This window comes from Notamacropus eugenii, chromosome 7, assembly GCF_028372415.1.
Source record: "Notamacropus eugenii isolate mMacEug1 chromosome 7, mMacEug1.pri_v2, whole genome shotgun sequence".
In the NCBI taxonomy this organism is placed as follows: Eukaryota; Metazoa; Chordata; class Mammalia; order Diprotodontia; family Macropodidae; genus Notamacropus; species Notamacropus eugenii.
The window spans coordinates 134,645,796-134,654,649 of record NC_092878.1 but is presented as its reverse complement, the minus strand read 5'-3'; the positions used below and the strand labels follow the sequence as shown (position 1 = coordinate 134,654,649).

Below are 8,854 nucleotides of genomic sequence, written 5' to 3'. Positions count from 1 at the left end.
ATCTTAGATTGTAAGAATCAGAGAGACTTAGCTAAGGATGAGTTTTTTTTTTTTTCTTTCCTTTTTTCAATTGCAAGGGAAGAGTTAGGAGATAGAGGAGGGAGTCATTTTTTTTAAAAAAAAGACATAGCTTGAACCTATAGATATTTAAGAACAATGTTTTCTTTTGTTTTAATCAATGATATACTGAATACTGATACTGTCCAAACTAACACTGAGACTAAAAGGATACAGTAACAGGAGGGGTTATTTTGGGTCACCCATTCATCATAAAACATTAGATACTCTCAATTATTTTTTACTTGTCTTTGGTAGCAATCTCTGGTAACCATTTTTGTTACACCTTTTCATGGCAGAAGTCACTCTACTTGGTAGAGAAAACAATAGGTAAATAAGATTTGAACCCCTCTGTCTTCTTTCTGTTGTCCTGGATCCTGATTTCTTCTCCCTCATGTCCAAGAAACAGGACTTTGCCTTCTTTTATACTGTTCATCTCTGAAGCCTCCAAGTTATAGCACTCTCCCTTTCAAACCACAATGCATTTAATTAGTTCATGTATATTTGTATTTATTCATTTTGTATGTATTCTATACATCTTTATGATGAATGTGGTCTTTGATATTAGAATGCAAACACCTTGTGGTTATAGATTGTTTCATTCTTTGTGTTTATGTCCCCGGGGTCTAGTAGAATGCACCTGGCACAAGTTAAGTGCTTAATAAATGCTGGTTGGTTGATTGATTGATTATCCTTATTTTACATATGAGAAATACTGAGGCTTCCAGGGAAAATAAAGAATGTGCTACTAACCACATGGCTGGATGTTTAAAGGAAATCTTAGAGGTCTCACTTGAACCTAAGCTTAGCTCATTTTCTGCTTTCCTCTCTGTTTTATTAAATGTACTGGACACCATGCAGATCCAAAGACAACACATCACGACCATGTCCCTGATCTCAAGGTGTGAAGACGGTAGGTAGAAGTAGGAACAAGAATCAAATTCTATAGGACAAAGTTGAGGAAATTTATTTTCAGATGTATCTTTGACCCCATAGCCATGGCCTAATTTTGACTGACCTCTATGAAAACAGGAGATTATAATTTAACACTCTCATTCCCCAGCTAGTTTATTTTTCTACAGTGATTACATTTATATCAACAACTTACACATATGACTTTCTCATTTTTATCCCTGGTGCTTAGCAGAGTGCCTGGAATGAGATAGGCGTGTAATAATTTGCATTTGCATATAAATGATACATTTACATAAATATAAATGATATAAAATAATAAACATAAACCACAGTATAACTTTTACATAAATAATACATATTATAAAATGTGAACAAAATATCATATAAAATAGAAATAACAGAATTATAAATGTACTGTATTTTTCATATATAGGTTTATTAGTAATATCCTAGCTACAATTGTGAAACAAATATACTCTTGTTTTTAATACCAAGAACTTTTATTAATGCAGAATTCTAAGGAAACTCAGTTTTTCTTAAGTCTTCCCTTTAGTTGCTGTTATTTCTACAATTACAAGCAGGCAGAGTCTTTTGTATACTTAAAAAGTGGAATCTTGGATTACAATAAAGTCCTCCAAAATGTTAAAAATATTTATGTTTACAGCTTGCAGACCCCAAGAAGGAAATAAACCATGAATGCCCCATTTTGAGCATTGACAATTTTCACAACTGTGGCTAAAGATGTTCATGCCTTTCTCCTGAAGTAAAATCTCAAAGCAGCTGAGTTCAAAAAGAAAGCAAACAAAAATCTGCATAGGCACAATTTCTTCAGAGCCAGCATTTGTATATCAACCATTTAGTTACCTTTTCCATCTTGAAAAAAGATCAATCAAAAGCTGAACATTGTTTTACTATGGCCATCAATATTCCCAGTTATAATAGGGAAGACTCAGGATGCAGCATTACTATTGCTATCAAGAGTCAGCTTATAGTAAAAATAACTTCTTTACACCCAGTGAATGGTTTGCCCACAACCACTGGCACATGTGTGTGGATAGGAACTAAACTGTCTATGTTTGGTATGTAATAAGGCCAGCTCAGATCATCTCTTCTCCTTAATCTGCTCCTTTTCCTGCTTGGCAAACTGTGGAACTCTGTGGTTGTGGATTTGGAAGGCTAGAAGAGGCTGTTTCCTGAGTCTCTTTCTGCTTCAGTAATATCCAGTCATATAAGTAGTCATATTGGTAATTCAGAGACTTGAAAAGAGTCCGAAATAACTGTCTTAGATAAAAATAATCTGGGGCTTCCTCAAAGTGGAGTCCCCTACAATAGGTCAGATATGTTGCAAATTCAGGAGGAAATCCACTACATAAAGAATCCACAGGAGTGGACATCTTTTTTTCTATAATCTTTTCATACTTTTGCTTCCTTGTTGCAGCTTTTAGTCCTTGCCAGGGCAGGCTGGTCCTGTTAAAATACATCAATACATAGCCTAGAGATTCCATATCATCCCCACGACTCTGCTCAATGCCAAGGTGGGCATTGATGCTGGCATAACGGGCAGTGCCAGTGAGATTTTTATCTTTTCTATATGGTATGTGTTCCTTTGTTTTGCTGTCTCTATACTTTTTGGCTAAACCAAAGTCAATAATGAATAATTTGTTACAGTGACGACCAGTGCCAATAAGGAAGTTATCTGGTTTAATATCTCTATGTATAAAATTCTTTGTATGCATGTATTGGATTCTACTGATCATCTGGTCAGCTAACATGAGTACTGTTTTCAGTGTGAACTTTCGGGAGCATATATTAAACAATTCTTCAAGACTGGGTCCCAGTAGGTCCATGACTAGGACATTGTGACCCTTTTCCCTACCATACCATCTTATGTGGGCAATGCCTGACCCCCCTTGAAGAATCTTATACAGTTTGGCTTCGAAGAACAGTTGAGGATGCTTGGATGTCTGTGATTCAAGTTTTACCGCCACTTCTTCGCCACTGTTGATGTTGACTGCCAGGAAGATGTCTCCGAAGGAGCCATTCCCGATCTTCCGTACCAGTTTATATTTTCCTCCAAAAATTAATGGGGACTCGGTGCTTTTGCTGATATTCATCCTGAAAATGGAAGAAGAGAGAGGTTTCCCAGGGCTATGGGGACGTAGGAATAGGAGCTGGTGTACACCAGGGCTCACTCACAAGGCATGTAGGGTATTGGGAAGGGATTCTTGGGGTCAAGAAATTGATTTAAGAAAACAAAAATGGAACCCTTCCACTGGGTTATCAGCAAGCGGAGAAAGAGTCCCCAGAGGTTCCACTTTTTAAGACTATATGGTAGGCAGCTTTTCCCAGTATCCCAGCCAAGAGCCACAACTGCCTCTGTGGCTTCCAAAGGCAAGATCCTGGGCTAAAAAAGAACCTGGTGATGGGGAAGAGGGGAGAGAGGGAGGGAAATGAGGCGTTCCTTTGCCGCTGTCTGGGGCCACAAGCCGCCCACCTGTCAGCACCAAGGTCACTGTGTCAATAGCTCACCACCCCCTTACCAGGTTTACTCATGCCTTCTTTCCCCAGTCCAGACCCCAGTCTGGTCTTCCACTTTAACTGGAATGATTGGTGCATCACAATAAAACTCAAACCAAATCACAATGAGGACTTGCGGTCTTGAACAGTGTGGCACTGGGGAACCCATTGAGTTTCCCTAGCAGACTTGCCTTTTTACTCCTGACACTTTTTAAGGTATAAATCCAAGCTCCTTTGCCCCAGAGAACCGAATTACTGATTTGGAAACCGAGGAGAACTAACGAGGAGGAAGAGAGCTGAAGGAAGGCAACACGGTACTGTGAAAAGCGCATTGGTTTGGGACTTGATTGGTGAGGTTTAAACCCCACCTCGGGAAAAATGGGGAGATTTTGGTGCTGGTCACTTAACCCTTAGGGGACTTCCGTTTCTTCATCTGTAAAATGAAAGGGGTTGGAGTAGATGACCCTTGAATACCTTTTCAGTTGTAGCTTTACGAGCTATCCCCACCCTTATGAAACTGACCTTCACAAAGAATTTACCTTTGATGGACTCCTACTACTAAGCTCTCCCCCAGAATTAGCGGACAAATACATTTTCATCTTTCTTCCTTCAGTTGTTCTTTCCTCTTGGAGCCATAGAGAAGGCAAAACAGATGGATGAATTGGTATTATTACTTATTTCCTGTCTTCTCCATAGCTTCAATCCCATCCCAGTTCTTGAGCTTGTCCCCGCCCTCCTCCTTCAAACTCCTATTTACAGTTTACCCTCACAATGGGGTGGGGGAGGACTTAGCATAGTTCCTGGGCAGTTCTCCTGCAGCTCTTGCAACACAGAACAATTCAGTGAAAAAAGGGCAGTTTTTGGAGCAGGAGCACCTGTGGATGATTACTGACCCTTCCTACCTGTGTGACTGACCAAAGATGAGTCACTTAAGCACTCTGGGTCTCATTTTCCTCATAATTACAAATGAGGAAGCTGGGCTTAGTCACCTCTAAGGTCAATTTCAGCTCTATATCTAGGATAATTTCTTTATAAGGTTCTCAGTAGCTTTTGTCCATATGATGTTCTCATGCCTACCACTTCTTGAACTCTTTTTTTTCTCAGCTGTTTAGTTTCTCAATATCTTTTACAGCTGCTCTTCAACCTCTAAAGTGTGTGTGCAATGAAGGATGGGGGGCATTCCCTCTCATCATGTATCACACATACAAGTTAGGCTCATTTCATTTTCACATTTGTAAAAATGGAGATTAGAGTTAATAGTTGTTTTGACATGTAATTGGGAAAAATGAGATATTATTCTAAAAAAAAAAATGATATTAGAGTAGACAGTGTGGTATAGAAAGACAGCTGACCTATAAATCAGAAAGACCTGACTCAAATTCTGCCTCTAGTATACAAGCTATTGACATGGGAGCTATGTGATCTTGGAAAGTGTCTTTGATGTCTCATTCTTTCAAAACATTCTTTAAAACTATAAATTACCAAACTGTGATGTACTATCTCACACTATCAGATTGTCTAAGATGACAAAAAGAAAAATGACAGGCCGGAGGGAAAACAGGTACACTAACAGATTGTTGGTGGAGCTGTGAATAAGTGTAATTTGTATTTATGCCAGAAAGGCTATTTAGTGAATACCTTTTGACCTGATAGCAGGCCTATAGACCAAAAAGATCAAAGGAAGAAGAAAAGGACCCATATGAACAAATACACACACACCGTACATTTTACATATATACATGTATGTACACACATATGTGTGCTTGTGTGTATTTGTACATATTCACGTGGTGGCAAATAATTGAAAACTTAGGAGATATTTATCAGTTGGGGAATGGTTGACCAAGTTGTGGATTATGACTGTGATGAATTGCTATTGTGCTGTAAGAAACAAGGAGCAGTTTTTCATAAAATCCTGGGAAGACCTTTACGACCTGATGCAAAGTGAAGTGAGCAAAGCCAGCAGAACAATTCACATAGTAATGGCAATGTTGTAAAGCTAATCAGTTTTAAAAGGCTCAGTTATTGATCAAGACAGTGATCCACCACAATCCCAAAGGATTCCTGATAGCACATGCTATCCACCTCCAGAGAGAGGAATGATAGATTCAGAGTGCAGATTGAAGTGTACTTTCTCTCAGTCATTTCTCTTTCTTTATTTTTCTCCCTTCTTTCCTTCCTTCCTTCCTTCCTTCCTTCCTTCCTTCCTTCCTTCCTTCCTTCCTTCCTTCCTTCTTTCCTTCCTTCCATTCCTTTCTTCCTCCCTTTTTGTCTCTCTTTCTTAAACAAGGCTCACACAGAAATGTATTTTGCATGATGATACATATTTGTTATAGGTTTTATTTCTCTTGTGTTCTCAGTGGGTGAGGGAAAGAATAGGAGGAAGAGAATTTGTAACTTAAAAAAGAATAAAAAATAAGTAAGTTTTATGGAAACCAATAAAAGGACTAAGTTATAGACCAAGGGCTGATTTGCAATGATAGAGGGACTCTCACACACTAAATAATGGGTGAAGAAAGAGTAAGGAAGAAAGGAAGAGTAAGGAAGGATGGGCGGAAGGGAGAAGCAAACAGGAAGACAGAGAAGATGGAGGAAGGAAAGAAAGGAAGGAAGGATGGAAGGAAAGAAGGAAGGAAGGAAGAAGAAAAGAAAGAATTATTTAAATACAGGGAGTCCCTGGTGAAGTGAAAGTAGAAACAAAAGTCTCTTGATTTTAATTTTAGTAATCTTTCTGCTGTGCAGGCCTCTCATATTTATTTTATACAAAAGGATAAAATAAGTGCTTAATACAACTGTGATAATATGACTAATATACAATCAGATTCTGATATCCCAATACTCCAATCAATCTGTGATCTCAATAGTTTGGACACCCCACATTTTCCAGTGACACAGGTCATAACCTATCCGTATCCATGAACAATTCATGTTTATTCCTTCCCATAAATAGAGAAGGAATAGGTGATCTAATGCAATATTTGGTGGGACTTTTTTTTTGAATTGATGCGAATGAAGCTTACAGACTTTCTGTTATGCTTTCCATACATGACTAGTTAATCTTTTTTTTCCATCTCACATTCTTTTGATGACATACTTTGCAATCCATTTTCTACATAATAAAGCGGAACTACCTATTTATGACCTCCAGATGCTCCTCTTTACAGATGATTGCTTCAAGCCTCAAAACATTGAATTGAGATCTGTAATGACTCAAAGAGCTCAATTTAACTATCTAAGCAGGAAAACAAAACAAATAAAAGAAGTGAATGATTTTTGATGAAATTATGACACACAGATGGATGCATCATGAGTGGGTAAGCTGAAGCAATGAGGCTTCCCCCTTCCAGAAATTCTCCAACTTGCCAAAGTGAAGGCAGGTTCAGTGAAAAAGTTAGCCCAGATAGCAAATAGAAGGAAGAATTGTGGTGAGGCACCATGTCTACCATTCCACACATTGATTCATAATGTAGTATATAATAACATTTTTAACTTTTTAATTTTATTCAAATCATTTTTTCACATTTTCATCATTTCCTAACAGTAAACAAAAAAGAGGAGGGAATTTTGAGCCAAATTAATCTACACATATATTAAATGTAACATTATATGCCTCATTATATGTACCTGTGCAAGAAAGAGGGAATTACATTTTCATATCTCATTTAAGAAGCTGAGCTTGGACATTATAATTACTTTCTTTTAAATTTTTTTCCCAAATTTATTAATTTGTTTGCAGTTTTCAACAATAACTTTCATAAGTTTCAAATTTTCTCCCCGTCTCCCTAAGGTAGCAAGCAATCTTATATGGGTTCTACACATGCTTTCCTACTAAACACATTTCCACATTAGTCATGTTGCATAGAAGAATCATAGTAAATAGGAGAAACCATGAGAAAAACAAAACATAACAAAGGAAAAACTATTCTGCTTTATTCTGCATTCTGACTCCAAAGTTCTTTCTCTGGATGAGGATGGCATTTTGCATCATGAGTCCTTTGGAAATGTTTTAGGTCCTTACATTGCTGTGAAGGACTAAGTCTATCAGAAACTGTCCTCACACACTGTGCCTGTTACTGTATATAATGTTCTCCTGGTTCTGCTCCCTTCACTCAGCATCACTTCATATAAATCTTTTGGACATTATAATTTCAGAGCATTCATTTTCAATGTGGTGTGGATGTGGATTTAGTGTCCTTTCCACTAATATGTTTGCATTGATGTTGTAGTAATATGCTGCATATTTTTTCCTTTTCTGCTAACTTTCATCTGCCTATGTTTCTTTGTGTGTGTATACATATACGTACAATGTCTCATTATTTCTCTGTACTTATCACATTAATCTTTTTCACAGTGCATTATTATTCTATCACATTAATGTACAAAAATCTAGCCATTTCCCAATAGATAGGCATCACACACATTTTATAATATGTGGCACATTCTTTTTTAATCAAAGTGTATGAACATTTTGGTCCCTTAACATAAGTTCAAATTGTTTTCCATATGGATTAGAATCCAGTAGTACCTATCTTTCTCCAACTTCTCTAAAACTATTTCAAACTTTTTCATCTTTGATCATTTCCTGGATATGGAGTAAGACTTCAGAGTTATTTTAATTAGTCTTTTACTAGGGATAATTTGGAATAATCTTTCTTACGATAACTAATGATTTGCTGCTCTTCTTTCAAGTACTGTTTATTTATATTCTTTGATTAATTATCAATATTGAATAGCTTTTATTCTCACATATTTCAATTAGTTTCCTATATGTCTTAGATATCAACAGGAATGTTTGATGCACACAATTTTTTTTCTAATCAAATGCTTCCCTCCAAATAATTGCATTGATTTTATTACTGCAAATGATTTTTAATTGTTTGTAATTGAAATAGACTTTTGTATGATTTTTGACCAATTTTCTTCCTTGTTTGGTTAAGAATTCTTTCCCTAGCAGTGGCTAGAATGGGAACTGATATGGTGTGTTGTCATTCTCATGTTCTTTCTCTCTCTCTCCCCCACTCTCTCTTCCAGTGAGATTTCTTAGCATTCTTGTTACATATCTATTTAGAGCTTATTATGATGTATGGTGCAATTATCTCAAATTGTTCTAAACCAGGTTTTCAGCCAAACTGCTGAAGTTTAGAAGTTTAAAATTTCCCCAATAATTCTTGTTACATAAGGAGCTATTCTCCAAGTAATTGTGTCCTTAAATTCATTGAGTTCCAATGTTTGTTTCTTCCTTAACTAGGTTATTCTATTAAGCTGTGTTTTTTTTAAACTAGGACTAAATATTTTTTGTTGATTACTACTTTCTAATATTATTATAGTATTCCTACTTCAATTCTGATTCTTTTCCTAATTACTC

At 36.7% G+C, this 8,854-nt stretch overlaps 1 pseudogene; it reads right to left on the bottom strand.

Annotated features, from left to right (window-relative positions):
* Nucleotides 1-1,453: 1,453 nt before the first annotated feature.
* Nucleotides 1,454-4,401, bottom strand: LOC140513196 (casein kinase I pseudogene; annotated as a pseudogene).
* Between the last annotated feature and the right edge of the window lie 4,453 nt (nucleotides 4,402-8,854).